We start from the raw sequence: 10,386 nt of genomic DNA, 5'->3' as shown, positions 1-10,386 counted from the left end.
ATCCTTCCTGCATTTACAGCACTGACTACACAAGCATAACAGCTGCCAGCTGTAGCTCAGTTGATAGCACTATTGCCTCTGAGTTCAAAAGTTGTGGCTCAAGTTCCACTCCAGGGCTTAACTATGACAATCGATTCCAGTGTAGCACTGAGTGAGTATTGTACCGTTGGAGGTGCCATTTTTTGGATGAGACGTTAAATTGAAGCCCTGTCTGTTGTCTCAGATGGAGGTAAAAGATCCCATGGCATTATTTTGAAGAAGAGCAGAGGAGTTATCCCTGGTGTCCTGTCCAATATTTATCATTCAATCAACATCACAAAAACAGATTTTCTGGTCATTATCACATTGCTGTTTGTGGGAGCTTGCTGTGCGCAAATTGGCTGCTGCGTATCCTACATTACAACAAAGACTACACTTCAATAGTACTTCATTGGTTGTAAAGCGCTTTGGAATGTCCTGTGGCCATGAAAGGCACTATATAAATTCAAGGTTTTTTTTTCTTTTAGCTCTCAATAGAAGCGTGTTTTGTTTCGATGTCCTTTTGCATGTTCACAAACCACAAATGCTGGGCCAGGAACTGTTGTACCTTTTATTACCAGAGACACTACAGAGCTAATACTTGGGTGGAGCACTTACTAAAAGAAAAAGTCACTTTCAAAAAGGTCCTTTAATAAAAACTAAGGTTAAAAATTGAAAGCAATTAATGTGTTTTTTGTTTGATACAGGTATATTGACCTTAGCAACATGAACTGCAACACATGATACTTTCCAAGGGCTAAATCCTGTTTATTTTTCAAGGGTGACAAGACGTATTGGATGTAGTATAATGTAATATAGGGTTGTTACTGGGCAGAATATGTAAATAGTCTCTGAGCATCATCACAGGAAATGATGTAATAGAATCTGACGAGAACCTCAGGTAGAGTGTAAGTGGAAGCCATAGATGCAAGACGTGTAAATAAACTCCTGTTATCCTAACCGACAGTCTCTCAGATATTCTGTACTAAGCCTTACAGTTATCAGAATATTACTTTGCAGAGAAAATTCACTGAGTTACTGTACTTTGCAATGCAGCATGTGACCTGATTCATGTGGCATGGCATATCTCTTTCACATCTTCTTCTTTGGCCTCCTTGTCTCGGGAGACAATGGGTAAGCGCCTGCAGGTGGTCAGTGGTTTGTGGAGCAGCGCCTGGAGTGGCTATAAAGGCCAATACTAGAGTGACAGACTCTTCCACAGGTGCTGCAGATAAAATTCGTTGTCAGGGCTGTTTCGCAGTTGGCTCTCCCCTTGCGCTTCTGTCTTTTTTCCTGCCAGACAGAAGTGTCATTGAAAGAAGGTGGAGACAGCATTGATGTAGCATTCATTGTTAACCAAATGAACGGTGATCGCTGAACCACAAAATAATCCATGGGGGAATATGCAGGAATAGGCAAATACTTTTGACAATAAATACCATAACACTACAGCATAAAATGTAAATAGCTTTCTGCTTTTCTAACATCACTGATGAAAACTGGGATACAGCTCTGTGGGCAGTGACAGATTACCGGATCTTACCCTAGTGTTCAGTCTTCCAATGTGAGTCCAGATAGTGAGTATCACTGGACTGTTGACCATGAGGAGTACCACAAGCCAGCCGGATCCTGTCCCCGTTTAATGCTTCACTTAACTTAAAATGGAGATCATCAACAACAAAGGAAGGTCTATGGCACGCTGAGTGTGCGAGGGCCGATGGCACACTGTGTGTGCGACGTCCTGTGGCACGTTGAGTGTGCGAGGGCCTGTGACGCACTCAGTATGCAAGAATTTGTAACACAATCAATTCGTGAAGTTATGTGACGTGGCGGGTGTGTGCATTTATGGATTCTAGGAATCAATACAGCTGGCGTGTGAGAGTCACAAGAATTTGCACAGTATTTATTTAGTTTCTGTCTGAATTTATTTTTGGAAACTTAAGTAAGATAAAAAAAAGAACAAGAATTTCCATAAAACTAAAACTAAAATCTGTGAGGGAACTATAGATTATATTAAAGTATTTTTCTGACTTCCTGATTTAGGCACAGTGGTCCAAGAACAGGAAGGGCATATCGGAAACTCATGCAGCACTGTGACAAATAATCTGACCATGGTCAGAAAACCACACACAGTAAACGGCCAGATTTCCAGAAGGAACTCCCTGGAGGAAGTGAGCAGCTGAAAGATTCTCCCTTCTAATTTAACTCAGCTTTATTTATTAAAATTCATTCTCAGGATGTGAGTATTGCTGTCAAGGGTGACACTTAACACCCATGCCTATTGATGCACTGACTGAAGAACAGGGCAGATAAGAGTCAACTACGTTGGTATGGGATTGGAGTCACATATAGGCCAGGCGAGATAAGGACAGCAGGTTTCCATCTCTACAGTGTAGAAGGTTGTAAAGGGTTAATTCCGAAGACAGTGAGGGACCCTTCCCATTGTACGAGCGATGATGTAGCAGTCACATAAGATAGGCTTGAGGACAAGAAGCTGTAGCAGCACGAAGGATGCTAACTCAGGTGGCTTGTGAAGAGTGTATATAGTAACTGTAAATAATAGAGTTGTTAGTTAACCTTTACCAGACTCTAAGATGTTCTCTAGAACACCCTACAATGCTACTAATACAAATACAACTGAATCCAACATACAGGACATTCGTGAACCAGTTGGGGTTTTATGACAATTCGACCATTCACAGTCACTTTTACTTATCCAGGCTTTTTTAAACCGAATTCGATCTCACTATCTCTGAATTATTAGCGCAGGCCTCTGGATTATTACCCTGGGCCTTTGGATTATGAGTCCAGTGACAAAACTGCTAAACTACCTTACTGTATCTGCAAGCTTGCATGTTCCCATGTGAGTTCACTGGTTTGAATCAGAAATTAGCCCCCCTTGTCTGGACTCCCCCCATTTCCTGAGTCTAATTGCCTGGTATATTTAGCACAGGCTTTGGTCGTACCTGCACCATAGGACAGGGGTTGCCAACTTTGGTTAGCTGTATTCCTGGAGGTGTCATCGTGTGACCTCCTACTTCCAACTTCCCTGCCTCCGCTTTCCTGCCATTGATCATCCGAGATGGCCATCCTTGTGATGTCTTACTTTGCCACTGCCAATTGGAAAACAAATAGTCTCCTCAATACTCGATTGGATGTTTCTTCAGTGACAGCAAATAATTTCCATGTCTGATATTTTTCCAGCTCGTAAACAAAAATATTTAAAGAAAATTTATTATAAAACACAATTTTTAAATTCCACCCCCCACCCCTCCCTACCCCTCCCCCCACCCCCACCACCCCGCCCCCCCCCCCCCCCACCCCCCCAAACCCCGCAACACATGATTTTTCTCCTGGTTTGCTTGTAGCAATGTCCTGGAGATTAATCTGTTAATCACTAATTCCCTAATATCATTGAGTCCTAGGCTAGTATTTCTGTAACACAAAGCAAAATGAAGAGAATGGAGGCATTTCTCGGAAGGTGTGAATAACCTTTGTCTTCTCTTGCCCTTCTTAAAATCATTTATGGACTCGAATATTAGCACTAATATCTGAGTCTCCTTACAGCAATAATTGGTTTCTACGCATGGCTGGGAAAGAGGAAAAAAAACACAGAGAAAAGCCCAGGGCCAAAAAGATGAAAAAAACCCTAGAAAATTCTTCTCAGGCGATCAAAAGCAGACCAGGAGATAACATGGATCAAATGTTGTCCACTAACCCATCGATTATTATTTTATCTATTAATCTATGATATCATCACTGCCCCAGAAAAGAACGGTCCAGCTCACTCATGAAGGCATATAAAGAGTCAGCACCCACCACTCGGTGGTGCAGTGGTTAGCACCGCAGCCTCACAGCTCCAGCGACATGGGTTCACTTTTGGGTACTGCCTGTGTGGAGTTTGCAAGTTCTCCCTGTGACCGTGTGGGTTTCCGCCAGGTTTCCTTCCACAGCCAAAGACTTACAAGTTGATAGGTAAATTGGCCATTGTAAATTGCCCCTAGTATAGGTAGGTGGCAGGGGAATTGAGGGAAGGTGGGGATGTGGTAGGAAATATGGGATTAATGTAGGATTAGTATAAATGGATGGTTGATGGTGGGCTGAAGGGCCTGTTTCAGTGCTGTATCTCTCTATGACTCTATGACACTCCAGCAGGCAACACATTGCAGAGGCACAATCTTCTCCAGGAAATGAAGAACCCCCTGACATTTGGCTTATTCCTCATTTTGTGTAGTTTCAACACATGTCTCCTAGTCCTCCCCAATCTGTCAAACTGGAATAATCTATCAATAAGTATGCAATCCAGCCCTTTCAACATTTTATAAACCTCTATCAGGTTGCCTCTAAATCTAAACTGCTGTGGTGTAAATACACCCAGATCTTTAAACCTATCTAATTAACGAATGCTCTTTAACAACAACAAATTGTATTTATTTCGCACCTGTAATGTAGTAAAAATATCCCAAGATGTATCACAGGAGACTTATCAGATAACATTTGACATCGAGCCACATAAGGAGACATTAAAACAGATGACCAAAGGAGGTAGATTTTAAGGAGTGTCTGAAAGTAGGAGAGAGAGCGAGAGAGAGTGAGAGTTAAAGAATTTTAGGGAAGGAACTCCAGAGCTTAGGGCCTCGGCAACTGAGGGCATGGCAGCCAATGGTGGGGCAATTAAAATCAGGGATGCTCAAGTGACCAAAACTGGAGGAATGCAGAGATCTCTGAGGATTGTAGAGCTGGAGGAGGTATGGACACAGGGAGGGTCAAGGTCATCAAGGGATTTGAAGAGAATTTTAAAATGGAAGTGGAGGTTATAGACGTTGCACTTTCCAGACCTATTCGAAGGTCACTAAGATCACCCACTAATCTGTGCCACAGGGAACATGTCACCGTCATTGGCAGCAGTCAAGGTTACCCATGTTCAGAACAACAAACTGATGTATCGTCAACGGATATTCCATCTCATTTCTTATTCACTTGTGATTGGAGCACAATGCCACATTCAGTCTAAGCAGGGAGGGGAATTTTTTCATCAAGATTCCTTATGGTCGCAGTCAAAAAACTGGGCAGTGGGGCCTAGTGCTCCCATCTGTGATTTATCACAGAATCACAGAATGATTACAACACAAAAGGAGGCCATTCGGCCCTTCGTGCCAGCTCTCTGCAAAAGCAACTCCACGCCCTTTCCCCATAGCCTTGCAATTTTTTCCTCTTCACATAATTATCCAAATCCCTTTTGAAAGACACGATTGAATCTGCCTCCACCACACTCTCAGTCAGTCCAGATCCAAAACCACTCACTGCGTGAAAATGTCTTTCCTCATGTCGCCTTTGATTCATTTGTCAATCACCTTAAATTGGTGTCCTCCGGTTCTCAACCCTTCTGCCAACGGGAACAGTTATTCCCTACTTACTCTGTCCAGACCCCTCATGATTTTGAACAAGTCTATCAAATCTCCTCTCAACTTTCTCTTTTCTAAGGAAAAAAGCCCCAGTGTCTTCAATCTATGGGCGTGCAGAGGCGATTCACCAGGATGTTGCCTGGGATGGAATATTTAAGCTGTGAAGAGAGGTTGGATAGGCTTGGGTTGCTTTCGCTGGAGCAGAGAAGACTGATCGAGGTGTACAAGATTATGAGGGGCATGGACAGGGTGGATCGGGAGCAGCTGTTCCCCTTAGTTGAAGGGTCACTTACGAGGGGACACAAGTTTAAGGTGAGGAGCAGGAGGTTTAAGGGGGTTTTGAGGAAGAACTTTTTTACCCAGAGGGTGGTGACGGTCTGGAATGCACTGCCTGGGAGGGTGGTAGAGGCGGGTTGCCTCACATTCTTTAAAAAGTACCTGGATGAGCACTTGGCACGTCATAACATTCAAGGCTATGGGCCAAGTGCTGGCAAATGGGATTAGGTAGACAGGTCAGGTGTCTTTAATGCATCGGTGCAGACTCGATGGGCCGAAGGGCCTCTTCTGCACTGTATTATTCTGTGATTCTGTGATTCTGTAACTGATGTCCCTTATCCCTGGAACTATTTCTCATAAATCTTTTCTGCACCCTCTCCAATGTCTTCACATCCTTCCTAAAGAGTGCTCCCTAGAATTGGACACACTACTCCAGTTAAGTCTGAGCCAGTACTTTATAAAGGTTTACCATAGCTTCCTTGTTTTTGTACTCTATGCCTCTATTTATAAAGCCCAGATCCTGTATGCCTTATTAACCACCTTCACATCCTGTCCTGCTACCTTCAACAATTTATGTACATATACCCCAGGTCCCTTTGCTCCTGCAACCACTTCAGAATTGTACTCTTTATTTTATATTGCCTCTCCTTATTCTTCCTACCAAAATATATCACATCACACTTCTCTGCATTAAATTTCATCTACCACATGTCCACCCATTCCACCAGCCTGTCTATGTCCTCTTGAACGCTGTCACTCTCCTCCTCATAGCTCACAATACTTCCAAGTTTTGCACCATCTGCAAATTTTGAAATTGTCTCCTGTACACCCAAGTCTAGGTCATTAATATAGATCATGAAAAACAGTGGTCCTTGTACCAATCCCTGGGAACCCCACTGTATACCTCCCTCTAGTCCAAAAAACAACTGTTCACAATGTCTCCTGTCACTCTTTTTTTTATTCATTCATGGGATGTAGGCATCACTGGCTAGGCCAGCATTTATTGCCCATCTCTAATTGCCCTTCAGAAGGTTGTGGTGAGATGCTTCTTGAATTGCTGCAGTCCATGTGGGGTAAGTATACCAACAGTGCTGTTAGGAAGGGAGTTCCAGAATTTTGACTCAGTGACAGTGAAGGAACGGTGATATAGTTCCAAGTCAGGATGGTGTGTGACTTGGAGGGGAATTTGCAGGTGGTGGTGTTCCCATGCATTTGCTGCCCTTGTCCTTCTAGTTGGTCAAGATCGCGGATTTGGAAGATGTTGTCGAAGGAGCCTTGGTGCGTTGCTGCAGTGCATCTTGTAGGTGGTACACACTGCTGCCACTGTGCGTTGCTGGTGGAGGGTGTGAATGTTTGTGAATGGGGTAGCAATCAAGCGGGCTGCTTTGTCCTGGATGGTGTTGAGCTTCTTGAGTGTTGTTGGAGCTGTACACATCCAGGCAAGTGAAGAGTATTCCATCACACTCCTAAATCTACTGTCCTTACCTGGTCTGGCCTACATGTGACTCCAGACCCAATCAATGTGGTTAACTCTTACATGCCCTCTGAAATGGACTAGCAAGCCACTCAGTTGTACTTATCCGCTACGAAGTTAATAAAAAGGAATGAAACCGGACAGACCACCCAGCATCGACCTAGGCACAGGAAACGACAGTGGCAAACCCAGCCCTGTCGATCCTGCAAAGTCCTCCTTACTAACATCTGGGTGCTTGTGCCAATGTTGGGAGAGCTGTCCCACAGACTAGTCAAGCAACAGCCTGACATAATCATACTCACGGAATCATACCTTACAGACAATGTCCCAGACACTGCAATCATTATCCCTGGGTATGTCCTGTCCTACTGGCAGGACAGACCCAGCAGATGTGGTGGCACAGTGGTATACAGTAGGGAGGGAGTTGCCCTAGGAGTCCTCAGCATCGACTCTGGACCCCACGAAGTCTCATGGCATCAGGTCAAACATGGGCAAGGTAACCTCCCACTGATTACCACCTACCGCCCTCCCTCAGCTGATGACTCATTACTCCACCATGTTGAACACCACTTGGAGGAAGCACTGAGGGTGGCAAGGGCACAAAATGTACTCTGGGTGGGGGACTTCAATGTCCATCACCAAGAGTGGCTCGGTAGCACCACTACTGGCCGAGCTGGCCGAGTCCTAAAGGACATAGCTGCTAGATTGGGTTTGCGTCAGGTGGTGAGGAAACCAACACGAGGGAAAAACATACTTGACCTCGGCCTCACCAATCTGCCTGCCGCAGATGCTTCTGTCTATGACTGTATTGATAGGAGCAACCACCGCTCAGTCCTTCTGGAGACGAAGTCCCACCTCCACATTGAGGATACCATCCATCGTGTTGTGTGGCATAATCACCGTGCTAAATGGGATAGATTTCGAACAGATCTAGCAATGCAAAACTGGGCATCCGTGAGGCGCTGTGGGCCATCAGCAGCAGCAGAATTGTACTCAACCACAATTTGTAACATCATGGCCCGGCATATCCCCACTCTACCATTACCATCAAGCCAGGAGACCAACCCTCGTTCAATGAAGAGTGCAGGAGTGCATGCCAGGAGCAGCACCAGGCATACCTCAAAATGAGGTGTCAACCTGATGAAGTTACAACACAACACAACACAAACTGCGTAAGCAGCATGCGATAGACAGAGCTAAGCGATCCCATAACCAACGGATCAGATCTAAGCTCTGCAGTCCTGCCACATCCAGCCGTGAATGGTGATGGACAATTAAACAACTAACTGGAGGAGGTGGCTCCACAAATATCCCCATCCTCAATGATGGGGGAGCCCAGCACATCAGTGCGAAAGATAAGGTTGAAGCATTTGCAACAATCTTCAGCCAGAAGTGCCGAGTTGATGATCCATCTCGGCCTCCTCCTGAAGTCCCCAGCATCACAGATGCCAGATTTCAGCCAATTCGATTCACTCCACGTGATATCAAGAAACGACTGAAGGCACTGGATACTGCAAAAGCTATGGGCCCTGACAATATTCCGGCAATAGTACTGAAGACCTGTGCTCCAGAACTTGCCGCGCCCCTAGCCAAGCTGTTGCAGTACAGCTACAACACTGGCATCTACCCTGCAATGTGGAAAATTGCCCAGGTATGTCCTGTACACAAAAAGCAGGACAAATCCAACCCGGCCAATTACCGCCCCATCAGCCTACTCTCAATCATCAGTAAAGTGATGGAAGGTGTCATCAACAGTGCTATCAAGCAGCACTTGCTGAGCAATAACCTGCTCAGTGACGCTCAGTTTGGGTTCCGCCAGGGCCACTCTGCTCCTGACTTCATTACAGCCTTGGTTCAAACATGGACAAAAGAGCTGAACTCAAGAGGTGATGTAACAGTGACTCCCCGGGAGTCAGGAGGTGAGTTACTCACCGTAGGATTCCTAGCCTCTGACCTGGTCTTGTAGCCACAGTATTTATATAGCTACTCCAATTCAGTTTCTGGTCAATGGTAGCCCCTAGGATATTGATAGTGGGGGTTTCAGTGATGGTAATGCCATTGAATGTCAAGGGGAGATGGTTAGATTGTCTCTTGTTGGAGATGATCATTGCCTGGCACTTGTGTGGTGCAAATGTTACTTGCCACTTATCAGCCCAAGCCTGGATATTGTCCAGGTCTTGCTGCATTTCTACACGGACTCAACATACTTTATATCCATGTTGCCACTGTCCCTTTTATTCCATGGACTTTGACTTTGCTGATATGCTTGTCATGCGGCACTTTATCAAATGCCTTTTGGAAATCCATGTACACTACATCAACTGCATTACCCTCAACAACCCTTTCTGTTCCCTCACAAAAACCCCAGTGTGGCTGCTTGCACACATTAGGAAAAGGGATGCAAGGCACTATTAGATGATAGGGTGTTCCGCCATGCTAACACTGTCAGCAGGCTTCACTTCAAGGCTGATAATGGAAAAAATGCGACAAATGTTACAATGCTGTTTATAAGTAACACCGTCCAACAGAACCTACATAGTCAGATACTAACCGAGTATGTTGTTTATGTGGCTGCACAGTATCAACCTTGGTCAGTTGGTAGCACTCTTGCCACTGAGGTAGAAAATCATGGATCCAAATCCCACACTTGAGACTTGAGCGCAAAATCTAGGCTGAAACTCCAGTGCCGCACTGGGGAGATGTGACATTTTTGGATGAAGCGTAAGATGTTGTCGGAGCTCAAATCAAATACTTTCCTTGTAGTTTAAAATCCCGAATGCTAGTTGCTCACTTGAGTGCCCTTTCAAGCACAGTGATATCTTTCCTACGAACAGGTAATGAGAATTGCCACAGCCGAGTCAAATTGTCATTTCAATGCCGTCTCTCTTTCTCTCTTTCTAATCATTAACATGCTGATGATGACACTCAGCAGATGCTTTATGAATATAGTGGATGGGATATAGTCAGATTGGTGAGCAGCTTAGTACATGGCCATAGGTCAGATCGTCTGATCAAGGAAGTTCATGTACAAATGCTTAACATCCAGTAAAGCACTCCCATATGTGCCACTGTTGCACAGACACTAATCCAGTTATCATGTATTGCAAGTTACTGAGTTCTACTTCAGTGAGGTGCCTGTCCCCTATTCAATCATTAAAACTTCACCTGGAAACTCCCCTCTACATTTTCACAGAATGAAAAGATCAGGTTGGA

General features: G+C 44.8%; 1 long non-coding RNA gene across 1 annotated transcript; it reads right to left on the bottom strand.

Moving 5' to 3' along the window:
• Positions 1–744: 744 nt before the first annotated feature.
• Positions 745–10,048, bottom strand: LOC137368632 (uncharacterized). The gene is made up of 3 exons (XR_010974792.1): positions 9,725–10,048; positions 2,985–3,222; positions 745–2,568 (listed from the first exon to the last, which is right to left on the bottom strand). It is a non-coding gene; the product is annotated as an uncharacterized lncRNA (long non-coding RNA).
• Positions 10,049–10,386: the final 338 nt, after the last annotated feature.

This window comes from Heterodontus francisci, chromosome 4, assembly GCF_036365525.1.
Source record: "Heterodontus francisci isolate sHetFra1 chromosome 4, sHetFra1.hap1, whole genome shotgun sequence".
Lineage (NCBI taxonomy): Eukaryota > Metazoa > Chordata > Chondrichthyes > Heterodontiformes > Heterodontidae > Heterodontus > Heterodontus francisci.
This window is presented reverse-complemented; position numbering and strand designations above follow the sequence as displayed.